The 27,242-nt window shown below is 43.5% G+C and overlaps 1 protein-coding gene across 1 annotated transcript in view; it reads right to left on the reverse strand.

Annotated features, from left to right (window-relative positions):
* Positions 1-23,852: 23,852 nt before the first annotated feature.
* RIMKLB (ribosomal modification protein rimK like family member B) overlaps positions 23,853-27,242 on the reverse strand; it is a 48,814-nt gene continuing 45,424 nt past the window's right edge. Inside the window, exons 10-11 of the mRNA XM_063294528.1 lie at positions 24,302-25,958; positions 23,853-24,034 (exon numbers count right to left, since the gene is read on the reverse strand). The gene's annotated coding sequence lies outside the window, so the exon portion shown is untranslated. The remainder of the gene's footprint in view (positions 24,035-24,301; positions 25,959-27,242) is intronic.

Below are 27,242 nucleotides of genomic sequence, written 5' to 3' on the forward strand. Positions count from 1 at the left end.
CCATCCTATGGGCTTCCGCTTTGTGGTTCAGCTATCGTGGGCAGCCATTTCAGATCTTCAGGGGTGAGACCCACTTGGCAAACTGGCCACTAGAGTGAGCTGAATGTGGAAACATCTGGGTGGATCAGAACAATGTTCTGCTGCTGAAAAGAGAGCAGAAGTACAGTAAAGTGTACAGCTTTCTACCTCAACCAGAAATTATTTGACACCTCACAGGGAAGAATTGTTCCAGTATAGAACAAACACAGAAAAACAGAAACCATTGCTAGATTCAGGTAAGTCTACAGATTTTACTACACTAGTCTCCCTGCTTGGGCAGAGAAGCCTAAGTCAGCCCTGCAGTGTTATGTGGGCTGAACATAACATCGCATGAAAGTTGCCAGCAACTCACGCCGTCCATGCTGTGTAAAGAGTGGGGTTGCACCAAAAGCCTCTTCCTCTTCCTGTGTGCTCTGCAGAAAACTAATTGGGCCTGAGGCTCAGGGGAACTGAGAGGAAGACTGTGGGCTTGCTGAGAGAAGCATGCCAATTCTAGACCATTGCTTGAAAATACGAGCAACGTACTGGAAACACTAAACTGCTTCCTGAATGAACAGGACATGATTTTGGACAACTGCAGTAATAACATCACTGTGGCTTTCAGCTTGGTTCCCTGGCAGCTTCTGAACAATATACAGTATTTATTGTCTTTATCAACTCTCATCTCTGAATTCTGCTATGACAGAATTAAATGCTCTCTTAACTAATTCTGACTTAAAAAGCCTACTTTGTCTATCCAGAAGTGCATATAAGAGTACTTAATATTGAGAACAGCTTTATAAATAACAAGAGGGACTTGCCCTTTTCCACTTCAACAGACAGACTCGTGCACAGCCACAGGAGGGGATGGGGGTGATGGGCTCTGACGTGAGCATTCCGTACTTGGCTGCACACACCCAGGCAAGAAATTCCAGCGCCCGGAGGCAGCTGACAAAACACGTTGCCCTGCCCTGCTTCCCCTCATAGGGCCTCTCCCCTCCTCTCCCCGGCCTTCTTTTGCTCCTGCACTGCCTGGAGCCGTGGGGCTGAGCGAGGCAGCAGCTGTCTCAAAACCCCCTTCGATACGGCACAGTGTGCACATGCATCAGGCTTCTGGTTGTATTGTCAGTTCTTTGTTATTTTTACTGTGATTGTTCTCGGTTATTTTTTATGTGCCTTTCAATAAAGGGGTTTGAAATTGTGCTTTAAGATAACACTTCAAACAGAAAGTGGGAATATTTGCTTCTTAGCATTTTGCAAATTCCACTCGGTGAGAGAGAATCCAGAGAAAAGACTGTTAACACAGAGTGCAATTTATCAAGTTCCCACAGCACATAAATTACCTCTTATCAAGTGATGAAGAGCACTTTCATGCAGGGAGTTTGTACCCCTCCAGAATCGTTCTGCACCAGTCTGATCTCAAGGCATCAAGAGTTGAACCAGTTCATTTCTGGCTCATCTGTGGTAGGTTTGAAACTCCAGCAAAACCAATTTTTCTTCCAATTAATTTGGCTCTATAAAGCTTGGTGTGGTGCATTTCGTGGTGTGTAGGAACTCTTGCCTCATGACATCTCCTACTCCTGAGCTCCTTCCACCTTTCTCAAGGAGAAAAATGGCTTCATCAGAACTGTTGGATTAGCCAAATGCGTACAAGATAAAACAGAATGTAGATGGGGAAGGGTGTGCCCGCATATATGCAAGCAGTTAATTTTATTTCTTTTTGCAGGATGGGGGTGACTGAAGTTCTTCCTCCAAGACCGCTGGAAACTTGAGTGGGGTAGTAATAAAATGTTCTGCACTCCTTATTCTTTCAGGAGATCTCAGGCTTTTGAGTTGTGGTGACTTCCTAAAATAATAAATATATTGTATGTGTTTGACCCCTTCCCCCATTATGCAGATATGGTGAAATCAATAGTATTTGGGATCTTCTTGACAACTATGTTACTAGTCAACTTTGCCAGTATCCAGACGGACTAGTTATTGTTGCTGGTGATTTGAATGCTCGCACTGGGGAGTCAGATGCTTTCTTACAAGCTCATTTTAAATTGGTCTCTCTCCACCCCTCCCACAAAGATGGAGACTGCCCTTTACAGGCTGGACAGTCTAAACACTGTAATACAGCAGGGTTCTGACTGGCCCGGCTTATAAATAGTATGGATCTGATTATACTAAATAGCAGTGCCAGGGGATGCTTAAATGGAGAACTATTATATTAGGAACACGGAGAACTTAAGATGAAGGCAGGAGAACAACTGACTGCAGAGGGGTTTAGTTTTCCATGGTTTTCATATGCACAATTAAGAGAAAGATTTAATATAGATAAAAAGGTAACAGGAATTGAACAACATAGATGGAATTTGACACTGAACTTCATATAAATGATGAACATGGGATTGCTAGAAAGTATAAACTTTCATTGAGATTTGAAATGGAAGAAGAACAAGTTAGAGTGCATCATAAAATGGGCTAAAAATTTTGGTTATAATACACAGTTGGACCAATGGGAGAGAATGTGATTAAAAGAACAGAAATTCTCATTATGTTATAATTTAAGAGAGAAGTTTTATAAAATGATGTACTGTTAGTATATGACACCAGAGAAATTATCTGTATAAAAGTACTTCTAGTTAGTGTTGGAAATGTGAAAAACATGGACATTTTACCATGCATGGTAGACTTGTGAAAAAGCAAAAAAAAAAAAAAAATGGATACAAATACATAGGATGATACAAAGAATTTTAAAGATCAATATTCAGATGAAAGCAGAACTTTTTTTATTGGGACTTATGGATAACCAATTAGAAAAGACTTATGGGAGGTTGGTTTTGTATATGGTAACTGCGGCAAGACTACTATATGCACAAAGATGGAGAAATCCTGAAACACCCACAGCGGAGGAGTGGATTGTGAAGATGGAGGATTTTGCAGAAAATTGTCCTGTTCGATCAGGGATAAAACAACAAGTATTTTCATAAAAGACTGGAAACGTTTTAGGACCTTTTGTTGAAAATGGAGAAAAATGACAAGGTGATTTTTGGATTTGCTGATTAAAAAAGGTTGAATATGGGATAGAAGGGAACTATGTAATGTAATTTTAAAGAGGGAGGAGTGATATTAAGTTGGTTTGTAACTACTGTAAAGAAGATTGGAAGTCACTTCTTTAATTACCTTTTTTCCTTTTCTATTTGTATTGTTTTCCACACTTTTTCTTTTAACTTTTTTCTTTTTCTTAACTTTTCTTTATATATTTTCATGTTTTACCCCTGTAAAAATAATAAAATAAAAGTTACATAAAATACACTTTTTAAAAATAAAAATATATATTTTTATCCCGCCTTTTTAATATATAACTCAATATAGCAAATATACCTAATACTCCTATTTTCCCCACAACAACAACCCTGTGAGCTGAGTTGGGCTGAGAGAAAGTGACTGGCCTGAGGTCACCCAGCCAGCTTTCATGCCTAAGGCGGGACTAGAAAGGCTCCTGGATTCTAGGCCAGCACCTTAACCACAATACCAAACTGGTTGTTGAAAAAATTAATTTGGAGGGGCTCCAAAAGAACCAGTGTGGTCAATTATATTATGGTTCCATGTAATTATGCTCATTTAATAACCCACTTCTGTACTGGAAATCACCCTGTAGTGGCCATTGATTTATTTTATTTTATTTTGTTCAATTTATATGCTGCCCAACTCCCAGTGACTCTGGGCAGTTTCCCATAAATCTGATGGCTGACTCCTAAAGTAACTACTAAGTTTCTAGGCATAGCTCTCTGTCCCCCTGGGGCTACCATAAAAGGACATATTTGGAAATACATAAATGGTCTTTCAGAGTGGCAAAAAACCTGTCTGCTCTGTTGAATTCAGAACCCCTTCCTCAACTTCACTCCCATATTTCTTCAGCTGACTCCTCTGAACAGGTATCATCGTGAGATCAGTCAATCGTCCATACTCTCCAGGCTCTGCTCTCTAGACTCCCATCAATTTGCTCTAGCCTCCCTCATAGGAGATCCAAACCTTGGTCTGATGCAGATTATTACAAGGCAAAAATGGCCCTTCTTGCTGCAGTATATTTTTTATATACTGTTTGATCTCACAACTCATTAGATTCCTTTAATGAGCATAAGAAGATCTGTAATTCTCTTTTAAAATCTAAGAAATAGCAAGGTTGAAAGAGGATTGGGGGAGATTAATGGCAGCAGCTAAGCTTAAGAATACTGCCTGGTTCTGGCACCTAGTTAACTGCTTTCCTATGGGTAGTTGCTTGTGTCCTGTCTGCCAAATGCCTGCAGATATTTGAGAGTTACTTTCAAAGCCCTTTCCACTTAGGACTACCAAATCACTGAGTGGTGGTCCCCCATTGCAATGCACCTCTCAAATGGCCACCTGTGTCTATAGCCAAGGTTAAAGATTTCATCACACAATTAAAAGTCCCCTTTTCGGGAGAGATGGGGGGGGGGTGATAGAAATTTGAAATATCAATCAATCAATCAATCCTGGGAAAGCTCCTGGAGGGAAATAAAATAAATAAATAAATAAATAAATAAATATATGTCCGTATATTCTTCAGCAAAGGATCATTACCTTGTCGTGGTGCTGGAGCTTGAGCACCTCAGTGATGCCATGAGCTAAACCGTGAAGGGCCACCCAAGATGGGAAGGTCATGACAGAGAGGTCAGACTAAATGTGATCCCTGGGGAAGGTAATGGCAACCCACCCCAGTATTCTTGCCGTGAAAACTAAATGGATCAGTACAACCAGAGATATATCGGTATACCATCGGAAGATGAGACCCCCAGGTCGGAAGATGGTCAAAATGCTACTGGGGAGGAACAGAGGATGAGTTCAACTAGCCCCAGACGTGATGACGCAGCTAGCTCAAAGCCGAAAGGACGGCTAGCGGCCGACGGTGCTGGTGGTGAACGGCGAATGAAATGTTCTAAGGATCAACACACCATTGGAACCTGGAATGTAAGTTCTATGAGCCAGGGCAAATTGGATGTGGTTATTGGTGAGCTGTCAAGATTAAAGATAGACATTTTGGGCGTCAGTGAACTGAAATGGACTGGAATGGGCCACTTCACATCAAATGACCACCAGATCTACTACTGTGGACAAGAGGACCACAGAAGAAATGGAGTAGCCTTCATAATTAATAGTAAAGTGGCTAAAGCAGTGCTTGGATACAATCCAAAAAACGATAGAATGATCTCAATTCGAATTCAAGGCAAGCCATCTAACATCACAGTGATCCAAATATACGCCCCAACCACAGATGTTGAAGAAGCTGAACTAGAGCAGTTCTATGAGGATCTGCAGCACCTACTGGACAACACGCCTAAAAGAGATGTTGTTTTCATCACAGGAGACTGGAATGCTAAGGTGGGCAGTCAATTAACACCTAGAATTACAGGTAAGTATGGCCTGGGAGAACAAAATGAAGCAGGACATAGGCTGATAGAATTTTGCCAAGACAACTCACTCTGCATAACAAACACTCTCTTCCAACAACCTAAGAGACGGCTTTATACGTGGACTTCACCAGATGGACAACACCGAGATCAGATTGACTACATCCTTTGCAGCCAAAGGTGGCGGACATCTATACAGTCGGTAAAAACAAGACCTGGAGCTGACTGTAGTTCAGATCACGAACTTCTTCTTGCACAATTTAGGATCAGACTAAAGAGATTAGGGAAGACCCACAGATCAGCTAGATATGAGCTCACTAATATTCCTAAGGAATATGCAGTGGAGGTGAAGAATCGATTTAAGGAACTGGACTTAGTAGATAGGGTCCCGGAAGAACTCTGGACAGAAGTTGGCAGCATTGTTCAGGAGGCAGCAACAAAATACATCCCAAAGAAAGAGAAAACCAAGAAGGCAAAATGGCTGTCTGCTGGGACACTAGAAGTAGCCCAAGAAAGAAGGAAAGCAAAAGGCAACAGTGATAGGGGGAGATATGCCCAATTACATGCAAAATTCCAGAGGTTAGCCAGAAGAGATAAGGAATTATTTTTAAGCAATGCGTGGAAGTGGAAGAAGACAATAGAATAGGAAGGACAAGAGACCTCTTCCAGAAAATTAGAAACATTGGAGGTAAATTCCAGGCAAAAATGGGTACGATCAAAAACAAAGATGGCAAGGACCTAACAGAAGAAGAAGAGATCAAGAAAAGGTGGCAAGCATATACAGAAGACCTGTATAGCAATGATAACAATATCGGGGATAGCTTTGACGATGTGGTCAGTGAGCTAGAGCCAGACATCCTGAAGAGTGAGGTTGAGTGGGCCTTAAGAAGCATTGCTAATAACAAGGCAGCAGGAGATGACGGCATCCCAGCTGAACGGTTCAAAATCTTGCGAGATGATGCTGTCAAGGTAACGCATGCTATATGCCAGCAAATTTGGAAAACACAAGAATGGCCATCAGACTGGAAAAAATCAACTTATATCCCCATACCAAAAAAGGGGAACACTAAAGAATGTTCAAACTATCGAACAGTGGCACTCATTTCACATGCCAGTAAGGTAATGCTCAAGATCCTGCAAGGTAGACTTCAGCAGTTCATGGAGCGAGAATTGCCAGATGTACAAGCTGGCTTTAGAAAAGGCAGAGGAACTAGGGACCAAATTGCCAATATCCGCTGGATAATGGAAAGAGCCAGGGAGTTTCAGAAAAACATCTATTTCTGTTTTATTGACTATTCTAAAGCCTTTGACTGTGTGGACCATAACAACTTGTGGCAAGCTCTTAGTGGTATGGGGATACCAAGTCATCTTGTATGCCTCCTGAAGAATCTGTATAACGACCAAGTAGCAACAGTAAGAACAGACCACGGAACAACGGACTGGTTTAAGATTGGGAAAGGAGTACGGCAGGGCTGTATACTCTCACCCTACCTATTCAACTTGTATGCAGAACACATCATGCGACATGCTGGGCTTGAGGAATCCAAGGCTGGAGTTAAAATCGCTGGAAGAACCATTAACAATCTCAGATATGCAGATGATACCACTTTGATGGCTGAAAGTGAAGAGGAACTGAGGAGCCTTATAATGAAGGTGAAAGAAGAAAGTGCAAAAGTTGGCTTGCAGCTAAACCTCAAAAAAACCAAGATTATGGCAACCAGCTTGATTGATAACTGGCAAATAGAGGGAGAAAATGTAGAAGCAGTGAAAGACTTTGTATTTCTAGGTGTGAAGATTACTGCAGATGCTGACTGCAGTCAGGAAATCAGAAGACGCTTAATCCTTGGGAGAAGAGCAATGACAAATCTCGATAAAATAGTTAAGAGCAGAGACATCACACTGACAACAAAGGTCCGCATTGTTAAAGCAATGGTGTTCCCTGTAGTAACATATGTCTGCGAGAGCTGGACCATAAGGAAGGCTGAGAGAAGGAAGATCGATGCTTTGGAACTGTGGTGTTGGAGGAAAATTCTGAGAGTGCCTTGGACTGCAAGAAGATCAAACCAGTCCATCCTCCAGGAAATAAAGCCAGACTGCTCACTGGAGGGAATGATATTAAAGGCAAAACTGAAATACTTTGGCCACATAAGGAGAAGACAGGACACCCTGGAGAAGATGCTGATGCTAGGGAGAGTGGAGGGCAAAAGGAAGAGGGGCCGACCAAGGGCAAGGTGGATGGATGATATTCTAGAGGTAACGGACTTGTCCCTGGGGGAGCTGGGGGTGTTGACGACCGACAGGAGGTTCTGGCGTGGGCTGGTCCGTGAAGTCACGAAGAGTCGGAAGCGACTAAATGAATAAACAACAACAACATGTCTGTATATTAACAGCACAGCACATTTTTCATCAGAGTGGAATGAGGCCATAGACATCCCTTTCTGTAAGAAAATAGACTTGACCATGCCAATTACAAACCTATTAACTTGCTTAATACAATAAGGAAACTATATACAAGATGAGTCAGTTTGGTGTAGTGGTCAAGGCACCGGGCTAGAAATTGGGAGACCGTTTTAGTCCTGGCTTAGGCCCGAAGCCAGCTGGGTGACCTTGGGCCAATCACTCTCTCTCAGCCCTAGCAAGCAGGCAATGGCAAAGCACTTCCAAAAAACCTTGCCAAGAAAACTCAGTGACCAAGAGTCACCACTAACTCGAAGGCACAAATACACACACACACACACACACACACACACACACATGAGCCTCATGTGGTGCAGAGTGGTAGGCAGCAGTATTGCAACTGAAACTCTCCCCACAACCCGAGTTCAATCCCAGTGGAAGCTGGATTCTTGGGTAGCCGGCTCAGGTCGACTCAGCCTTCCATCCTTCCGAGGTCAGTAAAATGAGTACCCAGCTTGCTGGGGAAGGTGACGCCTGGGGAAGGCAATGGCAAACCACCCTGCTCTATAGTCTGCCAAGAAAACGTCACGAAAGCAGCGTCCCCCCAAAGGGTCAGACATGGTGCTTGCATAGGGGACCTTTCACTTTCTCACACACACACACACACACACACACCCTTTATTTAAAACTATTGGATTGGGTCCAAAGTGAAATATTCTTGTTGAGGAGCAGGTGGGATATAGAGGGGACCATTCAACCTTGGACCAATGGTCCTGCACCATTTACCCGAAAAGTGCATCTTATTGTCCAAAGGCACCTTTTTGCAGCTTTTGTGGATTTCAAATCTCCTTGTGATTTGATTCCAAGGGAGAGGCCATGGGAAAAATTACAGTGATCCTCCATGGGTATAAAACTGCTCCTTTTTATCCAGACTCTTTATGCTAATACCTCGCTGAAAATCAAATTTTCCTCCTGGGTGCATCTTTCTGCGGCTGTTACCACCCAGAGAGGGGTAAGGCAAGGGTGCGTTCTAGCCCCCCTACTTTTCATTCTATACAATAATTCAATGATTGAGGCTCTCATGTCATTTGCCATCACTCTGCAATGTTAGCAGATTCTGCAATTGCAGCATTGCTATATGCAGACAGCATAATAATGTTGTCTGTCTGCCAGGTGGGAATGAGAAGGTCAGTGAGAGCATTGGTTTCCTTTTGCCTAAAAGAACAACTTGTAATAAATTATAAAAAAGATCTTAAAGTGTTAGTTTTTGTGTGGCACAACTATAGGATGCATAAATAGGACCCCAATAGAGCAGGTGGATACTTATAAATATCTTGAGGTGCAGTTCCTGGCCTCATTATCTTGGAGCACATATTTTTCCTATCCAGGCAGTGTTGCTCAATGTAACTCCTCAGCTGTCTTGAGATTTTTCCATTCAAAGGGAGCACATTTTATTCCTGCAGCTTGCAAGGTCTTTCTTGCTGAGGTTATTTCTCAGCTTCTTTATGGCGTTCAGATCTGTACTTTTACAAAGTCTAATACCCTGGAAGCTTACTCTCAAAGAATTGAAGCTGGTAGAAGGTAAAACAATTGCAGATTGTTTTCAAACTGCCCTTGAAGGACAGAGGAGGAGAAATGGTGGCATTAGGAGTTGAGAGCAGCCAGTGTCTGGGAGGTGGATTTCTGAAGCTGTGGCTCCAGCAAGATGGCATGGGCCACATGATGGCAGTGGAGATGGCGGGGAAGATGATCCCTCCTGGATCCCTCCTGGTCTCCGCCGAGGGTGGCAACTGGAACTACCTGCAGAGATGCTGGAGGCATTGTGGAGGAGAGCGGGCTGCTGGCTGGACTTTCTGCTCCGGACATTAGAAGCCTTGGACTCTTGGAGGCGATGAAGACAGCAGCTTTGAAAATCAGCACTACATGATGATTGGCTGGTGCCAGCAGCAGCAGCATTGGGTGAAGTGCAACCTGTTCCCCAGCTGCTGAAGAGGCTGCATGGCCACCCCACACTGCTAATGAGAAGCCCTGCACTGTGTGTTTTAGGAGGTTATTCCTGGACTGCTCTGTGTGTATGTGCAGAGCTTGTCATCTTGCCCCGTGAAGCTACCTAGGGATGATTCAGGGGCTGTGGGGTGGTCAATGGGGATTGTAGTGTGTGTGGTTGATCCTCTCCTCTGAGTGAGAGGCGGGGGGGGGGGGTTGATGGAGTGGCTGCCTGCTGGGGGGGTGAGAGTGACCAGGCAGCGAGGTGCTTGCATTTGGGGATACATGTGGGGGTGGGTGATGACCTACAGGTGCTGAGAGCTAGTGCTATAGCACCTGTTGGGTTTTTACTTTGCCCCTTGGTTGTGTGTATTCTGTATGTATGCTGTTTGGAGGGGGGTTCTCTTTAGATCGAGAGGGGAGGTTCGAGGATGGGGGATGGAGACACTTGTGGGGTGGATAGAACGAGGGAGCAGATCTCTGTTATGTCAGGTATGGGGAAATATGGTGGGAGATGTGGGGGTCGTTTTCAGGGAATGCAACCTTGATGCCTCATACCGATCTTGCATTCCACCCCACTGAGCTTAACCCAATGGCCTGGTCAGCAGATCTACAACTGCCCGGGTTTTTGGCTGCTGCTCCTGAATGCCAGATCTGTCTGCAATAAGGCTCCTCTTACTGCTGATCTTATCATCGCATAGAAGGCTGGGGTTGGGTGGGGGGAGGTTCCTCTCTCTGAAATGTGCCCAGCCTGTTTTCGAGTGTGGCACCAGCCTAGACTGCAGGCAGGGGAGGAGGTGTTGCTGTTGTCATCCGAGAAACTCTGGTGGCTACCAGGGGCACTGCTCCACAAGTGCCCGGTTGTGAGACCCTTTTTCTTAGGTTGGGCTCTAGGGATCAGCTGGGATTGCAGCTGCTGTACCAGACTCCCTGCTGCATAGCAACCTCCCTACCTGAGCTGCTTGACCTCACCGCAGGGTTGGTGGTGGTTTCCCAGGCTTATGGTTCTGGGAGACTTCAACCTGCCTTCCCTGGGAGTGGGATCAGAGGTAGCTTGGGAGTTCATGGAAACCATGACTTCCATGGGCCTGTCCCAAGTCATCCACGGCCCAACTAGGAATAGTGGTCACACTCCTGATTTGGTGTTCTTGTTGGAGCATTGCTTATGTGATCTGGAACTGGTGAACCTATCTTTGGTCCTCCTGCCATGGTCAGATCACCCCCTGGTGGCTATGAGCTTCTCTAGGGCCACACCCCTCCACAGGGAGGCAGGACCTATTAGAATGGTCAGCCCCCAGCGACTGATGGACCCAGTTGGGTTCCAGAGGGAGCTAGGGGTTATAACTGAGGATCTGCTGTGCAGTCCTGCTGAGACCTTGGTCACACCTGTCTGGGGCTCTAGACAGGATTGCGCCCATGCGACCTCTCCTGACCCATGGACCTCATCGGGCCCCGTGGTATACAGAGGAACTGAGAGGAATGAAATGGAACAAGAGATGTCTAGAGCATCGCTGGTGGAAGATGAAGAACGAATCTGACAGAACACGGGTAAGAGCTGCTATTAAAGCCCACCTTGTGGCAATTTGTGTGGCGAAGAGGCAGTACTTCTCCGCACGAATTGCATCTGCAGATAATCGCCTGGTGGCTCTTTTTAGGGTGACCCGTCTCCATCTGGGTAAGGAGGATTCGGGGTTGTATCTGCAGGGGTGCACTGAGGAATTTGCAGATTTTCTGACAGATAAAATCACTCAGATTCATTCCCAGTTGGATGCCAGTGTGGATAATGGTCCAGGGGAGATCCCTGGGGTAGGTTCTTGCCCAGTTATCTGGGAACACTTTGACCCTGTTGCTCCTGAGGAAGTGGACAGGGTCCTAGGGACTGTGAGCTCAGCCACCTGTGTGTTGGATCCATGTCCCTCCTCACAAGCCTCCTGGGAGGTGACATGTGAGTGGTACTGGTGGTGACTAATGCACCTCTGGAGGAGGGAGTTGTGCCCTAGCCTTTTAAAGAGACTGTGGTTCGCCCCTTCCTTAAGAAGCCATCGCTGGATCCCACCCTGATGGACAGTTTTTGTCCTGTCTCCAACCTCCCCTTTTTGGGGAAGGTTGTTGAGAAGGTGGTCATGCTGCAGCTCCAGAGGATCCTGGATGAAACCGATTATCTGGACCCCATTCAGTCAGGATTCAGGCCCGGATATGGGATGGAAATGGCATTGGTCACGCTTTTCGATGATCTCTGGTGGGAGCGGGATAGAGGGTGTGCAACCATCCTGGCTCTACTTGACCTCTCGGTGGCTTTCGATACCATCGACCATGGTATCCTTCTGGAGCAGCTTCGGGGGGTGGGGGGCACTGTGTTGTCCTGGTTTACCTCCTTCCTCCAGGGCCATTTCCAGTCAGTGTTGATTGGGGGTGAGATGTCCCACCCTCGGCCCCTGCTTTGTGGGGTGCTGCAGGGGTCGGTGTTCTCTCCGCTCCTGTTTAACATCTACATGAAGCTGCTGGGTGAGATCATCCGTCACCGTGGGGTGAGATAGCGTCAGTATGCTGATGATACTCGGTTGTACATCTCTGCCCATGGTGAGTTAAGTGATGCCTTGACCGCCCTCTCTCGGTGCCTGGAGGCTGTTGAGGTCTGGATGGGGAGCAACAGGTTGAAGTTGAGCCCTGGCAAGATGGAATAGCTGTGGGTTCGGGGCTCTTTGGTTTCCAGAGAATTACCATCTTTGGTCTTGGATGGGGTCACACTGCCCCAGACAGACTCTGTGTGTAACCTGCGGGTCCTCCTGGACTCACGACTCCTGCTTGAAGAGCAGGTGGCAGTCGTGGCCAGGAGAGCCTTTGCACAACTACATGTTTTGTGCCAGCTACGCCCATTCCTGGACCAACAGGCCCTTCTCACAGTCACCCACACCCTAGTCACCTCCCGTTTGGACTACTGTAATGTGCTGTACATAGGGCTGCCCTTGAAAAGTATCTGGAAGTTTCAGTTGGTTCAAAATGCAGCAGCCTGCATAGTTTTGCACAAGCCTAGATTTGCCCATGGGTTACCTCTTTTGCGGGAGCTGCACTGGTTGCTGATTTGCTTCCAGTTCCAATTCAAAGTGCTGGTTATGATCTTTAAAGCCCTACATGGCATGGGGCCAGGTTATTTGCAGGACCACATTTCCCAAGTCACATCCACCTGGCCCACCAGAGCGGGAAGGCAGGGCATATTGTGGGTCCCTTCTGTTAGGGAGGTACATCTAGTCAGACCAAGGAAAAGGGCCTCTTCCATAGTGGCTCCCTCCCTTTGGAATATCATTCCCCCAGATATTAGATTGGCTTTCTCCTTGCTCCTGTTCCAGAAGGCTCTGAAGACATGGTTCTCTCAACGGACCTGGGGACCCCAAGCTGCTTTGGAGCTAATCAAGTGGCTGGTATGAATGTGTTTGCTGCTGCCAGGGGGTGGGGTGGGGTTGTCTATTGTGTTTTTATGGTTCTTAATTCTGTAAGCCGCCTGGAGTCACTGTGTGTGAGTTGGGCGGCCTTATAAATCTGTTTAATAAACAAATAAATAAATAAATTAGAGGAGTGCTCTCAGATGACCTATTAGGCTAAGGCTTGAATCGTTTACCCTCTTTTCTACTGCTTCCCTAGCTTTGTGTAGAAGTAGGGGGGAAATTGCCTTATAATTTAGCAGGATAGTCCAGAAGCCAGACTTAAGCCAAATAAACACAACCCTATCTCCATGGCATAGTTCTAACATCTTCTATAGCAAGGCCCTTGGGACATGGCATCAATCAAACCCAAAAATATGTGATGGTAGCAGTAGCACATGAGCGCAATCTGGAGGGTGTTCTCTCCCTTCCTATTGTATTGTTTGTGGTTGTCTTTTTGGTCCCTTCAGATAGTGAGACTAGAGGAATCCTGATCATGATGGCTAATCACTGAGAGGGCAGAATCAATGGGATTCTAAACTGAGCAGAATCTGCTCCCAAAGAGATGAAGAAAAAACCAAAAACCAAAAACCCAACCATCACATCAAGACCACCATCTGACAAAGCAGACTGGGATCCACAAATATATAAAAGATGTGCTAGTTTTTAAGGTGCTATAAAATACTTCTGAAAGTACTTGCATAGTTTACAATGCTATGAGAACAAATAAATGTTATCCCAGTATCAGGAGGTCAGCAGCGTAAGTACTTCACTGGGGAGAGAATTCCAGAGATGAGGCACCGCCATGAAGACATCTAGTTCCTGCAGAATAAGCTCCCCAGAGAACGGAAGGTATCCTGGACATGGAATTCAGAGTGCAGGGGAAGGAAGCTTGTTACCTAGGCAACCATTTAATGGTTATTCTAGTCTGCACTATTGGGAGGTTGGTATGAGGAATGAGGAGCACAGTGGAATCTGTATTATTCCTGGAGTGGTGGGATGGCAATTGAATGAAAGAACTGTGAAATACATTGTACGCTTATTGCTGTAAGGAACTATCTCTCAGCCTCATGTCTCCCTTCTCATACAGCACAAATTTTAATCTGCTCACTTGTGTGTACAGGAATTAGGACAACAACACTGTTTTGCAGCATGCTTAGATTTTACCGAAAGCAAATGATGGATCAAAAAAGGGGATTGGTATGCACTGCGCTTTCAGAGCCATTCAGGGAAGCTTTTCCTGACCTTCAGTTGCAGCTGGCTTCAGTTCCCATAATCCACAGCCACCATGCCCAAAAGAAGGTTGATGTAGTGCGAATGAACCAAGATCACAAAGGCCGGGGTTTAAATTCTACCGAACATTACACTTACTTTTCTGTTTGCTGTTCCTTGCACAAGGCTTTTATGATTATTTTTTACGAACATGTGAACAAGGAAAAAATTATTTGCCTAACAGCTGAACTGAAGTTTTACTTTAGTAAAGGTCACATTTGTGATTTATGACTAGACCTTGAGAGTTATGTGCATTTTTCACTGCAATGTGCATCCAAGGGGCCATACTTTTCATACAAGGTCATTCTAGCACCAACTTGTCCAGCATCTTTCAAATTCCAGCATTGTCACTGGCTGCTTCTTTTATCAAACCATTCTAATTCATTTTGCCAGTGTTTCATTTTGCTGGCTTTCAGAGCTTCCTTACTAATCAGTGACCAGCATCCTTCTTTATCTACCCAGAAACTTCTAGCCAAGCTCTTCCACCTACCTGGGAGTGATGATGTACAAGCATGTGAGTGGGAATGAGGGAAAGGTGGAGTCAGTCACACATCTCTCATGTAGGACAGAAGTATATTGGCCAGGTGGGAAAGATCAAAGTGACTTTTTCTGGGCACAGGTGTAGTGGTCAATCAGATACTCTATAACAGCCAAGAACAAAACAATGGAGAACAAAATGGTTTGCAAGCAGCTTGACATCAAAGGGACCTTTCAGTTATCTGAATTAGTCACTCTCAAACTTTCACTAGTAGAATTCTCATAGAACTCACTGTTTCTGCAGAGGTTGGTTTGTAGGTCATTCAGAACCCCCATGAACCTCATATGCAAATTAGCAAAAGGTGTTCCAAGCTCTGAAGACAGAAAAGAGCACTGAGGGGTGTGTCTGGCCACATCCTTCCACCTTCCTATTCTGCCAGGTGCTGGAATTATTCTTCTATCCCCTTCCCCCATAGCTTCTCTGGTAACCTTGTGGGTGCTCGTTCATAAAATGTTCTTTCTGTGCAGAACAGAAGTGCTAGATTCAAAATCGATAGATGGCCCTCAGATTTTGGTACCTTTAAAAGTACTGATAGAACCAGAGATTAAGCAGCTGCGGTTCCTGGCGCCCGTTCTGCCCTCAGCCGTTTCCCCTGCCTTTCTCCCCTCTCTGTTTTGTGGCCCACCTGGAAGAGTGGAGGCAAGGACATCTGCAACAGCTCTTTTGGAAGTTCTCAGGGTGCATATGAAATCTTCATGCTACATCAGACAGACTTATTTGCCTCGTATGTTTTCTCCTCTTCTGTTACAAATCTAACCAGGGCAATATTTTTTGTGGGTCTAGAGCAGCCTTTTCCAACCTGCCATCTTGAACTCTCCTAGGAAGTTGCCCTATTGTAGAACATTACAACTGATCAAATATTTTTCTATACAATGCATGTGACACATTGTTATGGGAGAGTAGATTGGTAAGTATCTACACTAAAATAATCCCATTCCTTACTCAAAATTGTTTTCTAGGAAACCTAAAACCTAAAGCCATGGTGATTCCAGTTCCGTGAAGGGTCCCCATTGAGAGAGGGAGGAAACGACGCCTAAATATAGTTCAGATTGTTATTATTATTGTCGCTGTTGTTCTTCCTCCTGAAAGAGACTGCAGGGATGTACAAAAACAAGATAAAAGCAAATTCTCATAAAAGTAATTTGAAAGCAAGAATTAAACTAAGTCCTATAAATCACAGAAAATGACTGGGGGACTTTAGGCCAGTCCAATCTATCTCAAAAAGTAGGTGTTGTGAGAATTGAAGGGAGATCCCTACGCAAGCCACCTTGAACCCCTGGAGGACAGACTATACACTCGCACAGGCACACATGCACACACACAATACAATACTGTATATACAAATAAAACAATAAAATAAAACAACTGAGGTACAACACTTCAAACTTAAGGTTAGGAGGCAATAGGGGTCTGGGCAGTTGTGCAAAAGTCCAGTTGAACAAGTATGTTTCCAATTTATGTTTAAATCAATAGAGTGTTGGGAACAACTGTTCATCTACTCTGAGAGTTCCACAACTGGGATGCTAAAATTTGGAAGGCCCTACTTTTGCCATAGCATTGCGAGCAACATTTCTTTTATGATTTTATTTCTTTTACGAATTTCTTTTATGATCCTACAGATACCAGGTATTTGTGGCAGGGTATTCAGACCATCACCGATTACAAGGGTACTCCGTCACCGAGTGAGGAGAATATAGATTTTCTTAATGAACTTAATATGTTTTTTGGCAGATTTGAGGCATTTAACAATATCCCTGCGAAGACGGCTGTTCCTCGTCCTGATGAACAGACGGTTATCCTTGATGTAGTAGATGTCCGGAGGACCCTGAGAAGAATGAATACGCGGAAAGCTGTGGGCCCAGATAATATTCCAGGGCCGGTACTCAGGGTCTGTGCTGATCAGTTGGCCAGTGTTCTCATGGACATCTTTAATGTTTCATTGCATCAGGCTGTAGTCCTGGTATGTTTTAAGATTGCAACCATTATACCTGTGCCTAAAAAACCTACGATCTTAATGACAATCTACCACGTCTTAATGATTATCGCCCGATAGCACTCACTCCTATTATGATGAAATGTTTTGAGAGGCTGATAAAGGACCATATTGTCTCCAGACTTCCTCCATCATTTGATCCACTTCAGTTTGATGCAATCTTCTCTGTTCTCCATTTGAGCTTGGCACATCTAGAGGAGAAGAACAGCTATGTGCGATTGCTGTTTGTTGATTTCAGCTCAGCATTTAATACAATTGTTCCTCAGCATCTGGTAGATAAACTGGGCCCTCTGGGTTTTAGTACTCCTTTGTGTAACTGGCTACTTGGCTTCCTCACTGATAGACCCCAGTCGCTGTGAGTTGGAAACAGTATCTCCAGCCCTATTTCCTTGAGCATTGGTTTTTTTCAGGGCTGTGTCTGGAGCCCACCGCTGTTCACCCTGATGGCCCACGACTGTCGTACCAGGTTCACCACCAATTCCGTTGTGAAGTGTGCAGATGATAGGGCGGTGGTGGGTCTTCCCAGGGATGGCAACGAGTGGGCTTATAGGGAGGTGAAGGGTTTGGTGGATTGGTGTAATATGAACAGCCTGGTTCTAAATGTTGAAGAAACCAAGGAGATGATTACCGACTTTAGAGAGAACCAGCCCAGCCAGACACCACTCTTTATTCATGACATAGCTGTGGAGTCAGTCAGTAGCATTAGATTCCTGGGGCTGCAGATAACGAACAGTCTGACTTGGTCTCTTGACACTGCATTTTTGGTAGAACGAGCACAGCAACGTCTGCATTTTTTGTGCCGGATGAGGAAAGCACATCCTCCACTTCCCATCCTCCTCACTTTCCACAGAGGCACTAGAGAGAGCGTTTTGACCAACTGTATTTCCATCTGGTCTGGAGGCTGCGGTGCCTCGGATAGGAAGGCTGTGCAGAGGGGGGTGAGGGCAGCAGAGGGGATAATTGAGATTTCACTTCCTCTCATTCAGGATATAGTGCATACACACAGTCTGTCCAGAGCCCAAAATATTGTTATAGTGACCCCTTCCACCCCCATCATGGCTTGTTCTCCTTGTTACCCTCTGGGAAAAGGTTCTGTTGCATTCGATGTAGAACAGTTAGATTAGATAATAGTTTTGTCCCCTGGGCTATTAGACTCCTGAACTCTTAATAATCCCTTCTCACTCCATGGGTACACATGCTGTGTGTAGGACTGATATTTATTAGGGATCAAGATTAGAGGAGTGGAATGGGTAAAGAATATATATTACATATTATAGTAATTATGGTATTCTTATTTTCTTCTTCTTCTTAGCGTTTTTCCCGTGCTACGGCAGGGTCCGCTTGTCGGCATATCTGTCTCCATTTGGCTCAGTCCAAGGCATCTTCAGGGGTGACATTCATGCATTCCATGTCCTCCTTAATGCGGTCCATCCACCGTTTCTTGGGTCTACCACGGGGCCACCAGCCGCCAGGGTCCAGGCACATGGCTGTGCTTGCCACCAAGTCTTCTTTGCCGCTTATGACTTGTCCATACCATCTAAGCCTTCCTTCCCGCAGTTTTGCCACGATTGGCGCGACTCCCAGTCATCGCCAGGCGTCTTTGTTCATGGCGTGGTCACATTGCGTTAGTCCAAGGCACCATCGGAGCATTCGCACTTCCATCACTTGCAGGGCCTGTTCATGCTTTGCTGTCACTGGCCAGCACTCCAATCCATAGAGAGTGACTGGGTGCACTACCGTTCTGTAGACCTTTGACTTGAGGCATAGGGGCATCCAACGATCACACAGGACTCCAGTCACCTGGCGCCACTTCATCCAGGTGGCATTGACACGGGCACAGGCATCCGGAAAGCTATCGCCGTCGCTGCATATGAGGGAGCCGAGGTACTTGAATTGCTCTACTTTCTTCAAGTCTTCTCCACCAATGTTGATGGTTCCATCAGTTTCGGGGCCACATTCCATATATTGTTTTCTTGATGTTCAGTTGAAGTCCAAATTCGCCGAGTCGTTCATTCCATTGCCGCATTTGCTTTTGGAGGCCTGCACGTTGTTCATTCGCCAAGAAGACGTCGTTGGCATAGAGGAGTTACCATGGATGAGGCAATTGGAGGTCATGCGTCACAGTGTCCATGCAGAGGACAAATAGTAGGGGCGAAAGCGCCGATCCTTGATGTACTCTGACGTTGATGGTGAAGGGAGGCGATGTTCCCACTGTGCATCGGAGCATGCTGGTGATGCTGCGGTACAGTAGTTGGATCCACTGGATGTAGGCTTCAGGGACATTATGAGATTGTAGGGCGTGCCAAATGAGTTTGTGTGGGACACGATCAAAGGCCTTTTCCAGGTCGAGGAATGCCATGTGGATGGGCTTGATCTTCTTGCGGTGCTTCTCTAAAAGCAACTCAGCAGCATGAATGGCGTCTGTCGTTCCACTCCCTTTGACAAAGCCACATTGGTTCAGAGTGATGGAGACAATCTTGCAGAGCCTGGCATCAATAACCCGTTCAAATATTGGTATTCTTATTTTATTGCTCAAGCCAATTGCAACGAAATTTTATTTTAATGTACACTTTGGTGTATAGTGAAATGACAATAAAAGTTTATTCTATTCTATTCTGTTCTGTTCTATTCTATTATTCTTATTCTAAACATGCTAAGGGTTGTTTTGCTTGACCTCCTTTTAATGGCCAATGTTGGAGTGCTCTCTTGGCTAGTATTTTCCTAGGATGGCTTTCTCTATGCCAATAGAACATTGCTTTGGAGACTTACTGTTCTAGATCATGCTATTGCCCTCTTGATAAATTGTTAGCTAAATATTAAGGATCAGATACAGGGCAGGACATTTATTGGGGACTTTTGTTTCAAATCCAAAGCTTGGCTTATATGTCTCAGATCTTCTACTTGTAGAGGGAATACGGAATGGCCTTGAAGGAAAGGAAGAAGAACCACTACCAAGTCAATGGTATGATAAGAGGGGTTTGAGTCTGGGCCAAGAAAATAACTTGAGAAAACATCTCAGGCAAGCCCTTCCTTAATTCACATGAAGATAAAGTGAGGGAGGGGGAAGCACATTCAGACTTGCAAAATTCTATTACTATGGCTATTACAAAAAAAGTAGTCCTGACATATGTGGCATTAGTTTCTTAGTCTGGTCTATCTTGTTGGGCTGACATTACTCTACCTGCCCAGCAATGCTCCAAATGTTTGGCCAGTCTGGAACAGCAGTGGTCCTATTTGAGCTAAGTTGCCAAACCAACTGTGTTCCATGACCTGTTCATATTTACTGCCTCCTTGACCAAAGACACTGTGCAGCAGACACAGGTAAGGGCTCAGCAGAAAGTGTTCTGGCAGGACAACCCTGGGGGTTGCAGTTAGGCCAAGCCATATACAAGGCAACAGGGCAGGAGAATGCAAACAGTATGCCTAACTGAATTCCCACACTTAGGGGGAGGGGAGAGGAGGGGAGAAAGAACAAAGACTAAATGATTTCCATGGGTCACTGCAATAAACAATAAGCAATAAACAAGGACAAACAGTACTGGAAGACAGCATCTTTCACCTGTGGTTTTAAACTACTACATTTATTGAATTTTATGTTCTTTCTTGATCTTTTTCCCTGCTGGGAAGCAGAATGTAAAGAATATACTCATACAGATTTTTTTAAAATGCAGTAATAAGAAAGCATCCTAAGCCTGTGATGGCCAATCTGAACAATATACAGTGCTCCCTTGGATCAAACTTTCTATCACTGTTTTGTCATGTACTGAGTGCAAAAGTGATAATTTATGTGGTAAATGATAAATTGTATAATTAATCTGTGTACCACATAGTTCTTCATATCAGTTATAATTATAATATGGTTATTATAGACCTTGTTTGTCACTGTGAGCATCAGATTGTCACCACTGAATGCCATCTGATGGTTACTGTTCAGGTACCTGAACACACCTCCTTGCCCAGGTCTTCCCACTATGAATGTTTCATTGAATGTGTGTTTTTTAATATATAACTTTGCCATACATTTTATTTCTATTTTCACTTTAAACTGCTTTATTGATTTTATGCCTAAATTATCACTAAGTAGAAGGGTTCAATCTGCATTCCAATATCCCCCAAAAAGAAGACTTTTTCTGCAAGGCAAGCTACTATAAAATATCCCCATTTTAGTTTTTTAGAGTCAAAAGTGTAGGTGAATGGTAAACATACAAGTAACGTTTTCATCACAATTGTGTCTCATGTTAATTCTGGGCAAACCGTATACAGCAGGAGTACAAAAAGTACAGCCTGGGTATCAGAGGTGACCCACTAGTACTCCTTTTGCAGTTTCCAGTAAGATGGGCCCCCGAGTTTGGTCATTTTTACTTTGGATAGGAAGCATAGATGCTTTAAGATACCCATTTATCCTCATAAAATCCTAAACCCAGCCCCACCCCTCAAAATCAGGTCCACTTTGGTTCATGTTCCCATCAGCTTTCTGGATGCAGGTTTTAATTACAGAAATCTAGTGTGCCCAAGATAAACGTTTTGAACCCAATGTACAGAGATGGCTGTGCCTTTAAAATCCAGGGTTCAACAGACAGTAGTCACTATGTAGCTCACTTAATTCAAGTTTTCATAGAAATGGAGGGAAAAAAGAACCACTTACATCTTTCACTAAAGCAATCCCTATTCCCAATATTGCACTAAGTAATAAGAAGGGATCCAACCTCCTAACCACCGAGGTATCTAAACTACTTCAAATGAACATCACACATGATGACCACATGCCAGTACTGAACTTCTTGTTGTAACTTGAGCTTTTGCACAACTGCTTTGATTCCAGATAAAGTAGCAGTAAAATATTTACTGTTAGGAAGATCTGACTGCTACTCTACTGCATGTGTAGTAACACAGACATGCTGAAGTGATGAAACAGTAGTAAATCCAAAAGTCAACCAATTAAGTGATCTGAACAATTATATTATTTTTTTGTTAAAGGGGGTGTACTTGTTAAGATATGTCACAGTATACAGTCAGGACCAGAAATATTGGAACAAGGATAACTGTTTTGGCATTTGGCCTCTGTACACCACCACACTGAAGTTGAAAGGAAACACACCCAGATGGGAGCGAAGTCAGGACTTTCAGCTGTAATTCAAGGGGTTTGACAAAAGTGGGACACTAACCATTTAGGAATTACAGCCTGTGGCATACACACACCCCCATCGTTGGTGGCTTGTAAGTAATGGAATGAATGGCTGACAAGCAGCTGCATGGCCAGGTGTGGCCTGTTTCCTGGATACCCCATGACCAATCAAGCAGATAAAAGGCCTGGAGGTGGTTCTGAGTGTTACATTTGCATTTGGTAGCTGTTCACTGGAACTCTCAGCATGAGGTCCAAAGAGGTGTCCATGTGAATGAAGGCCATCATTAGGCTGAGAAAACAAAATAAACCCATCAGAGAGATAGCAAAAACATTGCAAGTGGCCAATACAACAGTTTGGAACATCCTGAAAAAGAAGGAATTAACTGGCAAGCTCAGCAACAGCAAAAGGCCTGGAAGACCACAGAAGACAACTAAAGTAGATGACCGCAGAATTCTGCTCATGGAACCCTTTCACAACATCTAGCCAGGTCAAGAACGCTCTTGAGGAGGTAGGCATGTCATTGTCAATATCTACAGTCAAGAGACAGCTTTATGAATGTAAATACAGAGGCTTCACAACAAGGTGCAAACCATTGGTAACGCTCAAGAACAGAAAGGCCAGATTAGACTTTGCCAGCAAACACCTAAAAAAGCCTGCCCAGTTCTGGAATAAGATTCTTTGGACTGATGAAACCAAGATTAACTTCCACCAGAATGATGGGAAGAGAAAAGTATGGAGAAGGAAAGGAACAGTGTATGATCCAAAGCATACCACATCATCTGTCAAACATGGTGGAGGCAGTGTTATGGCATGGGCATGTATGGCTGCCAATGGAACTGGGTCACTGGTGTTTATTGATGACCTGACTGCTGATAAAAGTGTATATGGCTGAATTCTGAAGTGTATAGGGCTATACTTTCTGCTCAGATTCAGCCAAATGCTGCTGCCAAACTGATAGGACGCCACTTCATATTGCAGATGGATAATGACCCAAAACATACAGCAAAAGCTACCCAAGAGTTTCTCAAGGCAAAGAAGTGGGATGTTCTTCAATGGCCAAGTCAGTCACCTGATCTCAACACAACAGAGCACGCTTTTCACTTACTGAAGGCAAGACTGAAGGCAGAAAGACCCACAAACAAGCAGCAGCTGAAGGCAGCTGCAGTAAAGGCCTGGCAAAGCATCTCGAGGGAGGAAATTCAGCATTTGGTCACGTCCATGGGTTCCAGACTTCAGGCAGTCATTGACTGCAAAGGATTTTCATCCAGGTATTAAAGGTGATCCTTTTGTTTGTAATGATGTTGGTTTGTTCCATTACTTATGAGCCACCAACAGTGGAGGTGTCTGTATGCCACTGGCTGTACTTCATGAATGGTTAGTACCCCACTTTTGTCAAACCCCTTGAATTACAGCTGAAAGTCCTGACCTCGCTCCCATCTGGGTGTGTTTCCTTTCAACTTCAATGTGGTGGTGTAGAGGCCAAATGCCAAAACAGTTATCCTTGTTCCAATATTTCTGGTCCTGACTGTAGATTATGTAACAATATCAATTTAAGTGATCTTTCCAACAATGCATTGCTCTTCTAACATCAGGCAAGCAGAAATCAAGATGTTAACATTAGATCTTGTTATTAGTTCTATTCATCAGCTGCATTGTAAAGAACACGCAGAGAAACACTGAACAGTCAAATTAGAAATTAATGTTTTATTGAGTAACTTCCATTTTGTGAATGAATTAACACTGCTGCCATTTTTCCAGCCTCTGGACATTGTGCCATCCTGATCCATTCCTTTTAGAACTGAAGAAACAAAGGGCAAGGAACACAATGCATAAAAGGAGAGGAAGGAGTGTTGTTTGATGCTTCATAGAACCTATAGAAATAAGTCAGAAAGAGACATGGTCAGTAAAATATAAAACATACTAAGGGAAAACTTAAAAGGGAAAAGGGAAATATAAGCATCACTAAAACCACCCGAGTAGCTGGCTTCTTCGTTGGTAGCCACCAGAGACTCATCAAGGATACTGATTAGCCTTGAAGATGATTCTTCAATATTGGGGGGAAAAGGCACAATAGAGAATATGAGCAAAAACCAACTGTAAAAGCATGCTGCTGCCACCGCCTCCTTGTCATGCATTACCTGTTCTGCAGTGCAAAAATTTCAGTCTCTGGGCTGCTGACCTAGCATCAAAGAGCCCTGTGAAAATATTTAATAGAAAAGAGAAATGTGCATAAGTGATTTCACAACAACTTAATCATAATCTGTTTCCCTGACATTCCCCCAGTTTTTCTTGGAAATTGCCAACTGATACAAAACTATTTCTAGAATTCTGAGAGAAGCAGTTTGCCTGCAAGGCCGTCGGGAGGAAACTTGCTCATGTCTTCAATAGTACCAAAATATACTCAGTCACAGTGCTGAGTTCTGTTACCCATGTGTGGGACAAATGCATCTATGTGAAATCTTCTCTTGAAGATTTCCCTTGAAAAGAAAAGGATAAAAATGAAACCACCTTAGATAAAATTCTCATTCCTTTAAATGGCTACCTCCAGATTGATGATACGATCAGGAATCTAACAGTCCAAGAACAAGATTGATAAATTCATTACATATGGAAGAATACATTTATTATATGTAAAATTATCTTGCTATGTTGATTAAACAAAATATATGATTGAAATGCATTGAATTTTAAAATGTAAAATGAAGCATGTCAGCAAAACTAATCCCTTCTGCATTATTTCCTGAATTGAGCTCATTTCTGCTACTGTAACTGAATTAAGAAAATTGTTTGAAATAATGGAATGCAGGTCAAAAAAGCAGGGGCCTGGCTTCATTCCTTTCACCCACACTTCATTTTACATCTTAAAAAATCCAGCACTCTTCACCCTTCTGTTTAATACATGGAGTTAGAAAATACACCCGTCTGTCCTATAATACATAATTTACTTATAGAGAGTGATTTCATCTTTTGTCAGGAAGTGGAATTTAAACGAAAGAAAAGTTTCATGATGTCTAAGGAAAGAAAAGGGTGTGTGCTATTGGGATGAAGAAGAAGAGTGAGTTCACTTCGAGAAGAGAAAGCAATGCTTGGTAAACAAATTAGTTGGGAGCTTAGAAAAAAGCTCAAGAAACAAGGGTACAAAAATAAGAGACAAGATGATTGAAAAAAGAAAAAGCTTGATCATTTATTTAATTACAGTGATAGACCACCTTTCTTCAACAGTGGATCTGAATATACTATACATGGTGTCTCTGGGTGATCTTCTATCCAAATACTGGTCAGGGACTGACATGCATCTTTAGATGACTATTAAAAGTTCTTACATGCAGGAGGGTTTTTAAAAAGTAACTAATAAAACAAACTTGATGGAAAGAATACATGGATCTAATACTATGGGAAAGAGAGAGCAAGCACGACAGAAAAACTTACAGAAGAGCAATGAGAAAGACCTACCTATATTTCGTATGTCAAAAACACCATGAAGTACTCAGCTACATACCTATGACACTCACTTTACATATTATAGGTATAATTTCAAATATAAAGAAGAGTCAAAAGATGAGCGTTCTTGGGTATCTTTATTCATTTTTCCTTTTAAAATAAAGATATGGAATGACACACATTATCTTTGCTTCAAAGTCATCCAGAGGTGAATGCATTAGAGCTATAAATTAGACAGAGACCTGTGTCTTTCCTGAAAAGCTGCACAGCACTGTGGGGAAGCTGCTTTCTGCAGAGGAGGTCTGGTGTTTATCTTCTCCCACTTCCTTTTTCTACAAACCTGCAGGGGAGAGGCTGTATTGGGAAACATCAGAGGTAAGGTAACTGATCATTTTACATTTCTCCTGCAGTATACTCCACCTGGGACCCTTAATATGAAGCTTCTTCTTCTTCTTTGCTTTTATGCAGAGAAAAAGGATACACCTGGATTTCAGAATTTCCTTTTTAAATGCTGCAAAGGCAACACTGTTTTAAGCAATGCTACCTTGGTCCCTTTGGGGCCAAAAGGAAACATAAAAATAAACAAATGTTACAAACTAACACAAATCTTCCTTTAAACTGCTTATGAAAAAAAAATGTTACCCTGGATCCAGATGAAACCTAAATTCCAAAATGGATTGGATAATTCAGGATAGATTCTTGTTTGCATAAGGCAGAATGGGTGGCGCAAATATGCTTTGTTCTAATGCAAAGCTCTCACCCACTTTCTGATTCCTAGTCATTCCTGTGCTTGACATGCTGCAAATGGTGCCACTGCAGCAGCCAAGCTTAAAGAAAGCTTTCAAATGCTTGTATGAAATGCCATAACAGAGCAGAAGGAGCAGGACTGGATTCAGTTTTGGACAAATCAGTCCTCAAAATCAGGCCATGGTAACATACCTAATCAGAATGATATCTTCAATCAGTCCATTACAGCAGCATCTCGAATGGGCAACAACACACAAGATCAGACTATTCCCAACCTCTAGAGAGCTACGGATATAAACTTGCATGGTTTTGCATGGAAAATACAGCCAGTCCTGCCCTCTGTTGAGGATGTCTAAGGAGGAGCTGTGTTCAGAAGCCTTAAAAAGAGGGAGGGTCTATTTCCTTTTCAAAAGGGCTAAGGTGCAAGGTCATTCTTTCCACCAGGTATACAGGGCTCCAACTATTCCCTCATGTTATGCATGAAGGAATTTTTTAATGCAACAGAAAGAATCTTTCCAGTAAGATTATAAGGTAATGTTTTGATACCACAGTCCAGAATTAGAGAACAAATTGAAATAAACTACTCCAGGACAATTCAACTACTTCCACAATCTTGAGTCCAGCTCGCAAACTGAGTCATACAGCCTCAGCACAGCCTTGTTATATTTTTCCTTGTGGCTCTGTTTTCTCTGTGATTTAGGCTTTCCTTGAGATTTAGGCTAGGAAGCTCATTTCCATTACTACAAAAGATCCAGATGCTCATAAGTATAAGAGATGTAAGCTAAATTATCATTTTCAGAATCACAATTAACCTAATAATAATAAAATAAAAAATCAGAGATCTTGTATAAGGAACAGGTTGAATCATTCTTGTTGCTATTTGACATTTCA

This window comes from Candoia aspera, chromosome 2 (genome assembly GCF_035149785.1).
Source record: "Candoia aspera isolate rCanAsp1 chromosome 2, rCanAsp1.hap2, whole genome shotgun sequence".
Classification (NCBI taxonomy): Eukaryota; Metazoa; Chordata; class Lepidosauria; order Squamata; family Boidae; genus Candoia; species Candoia aspera.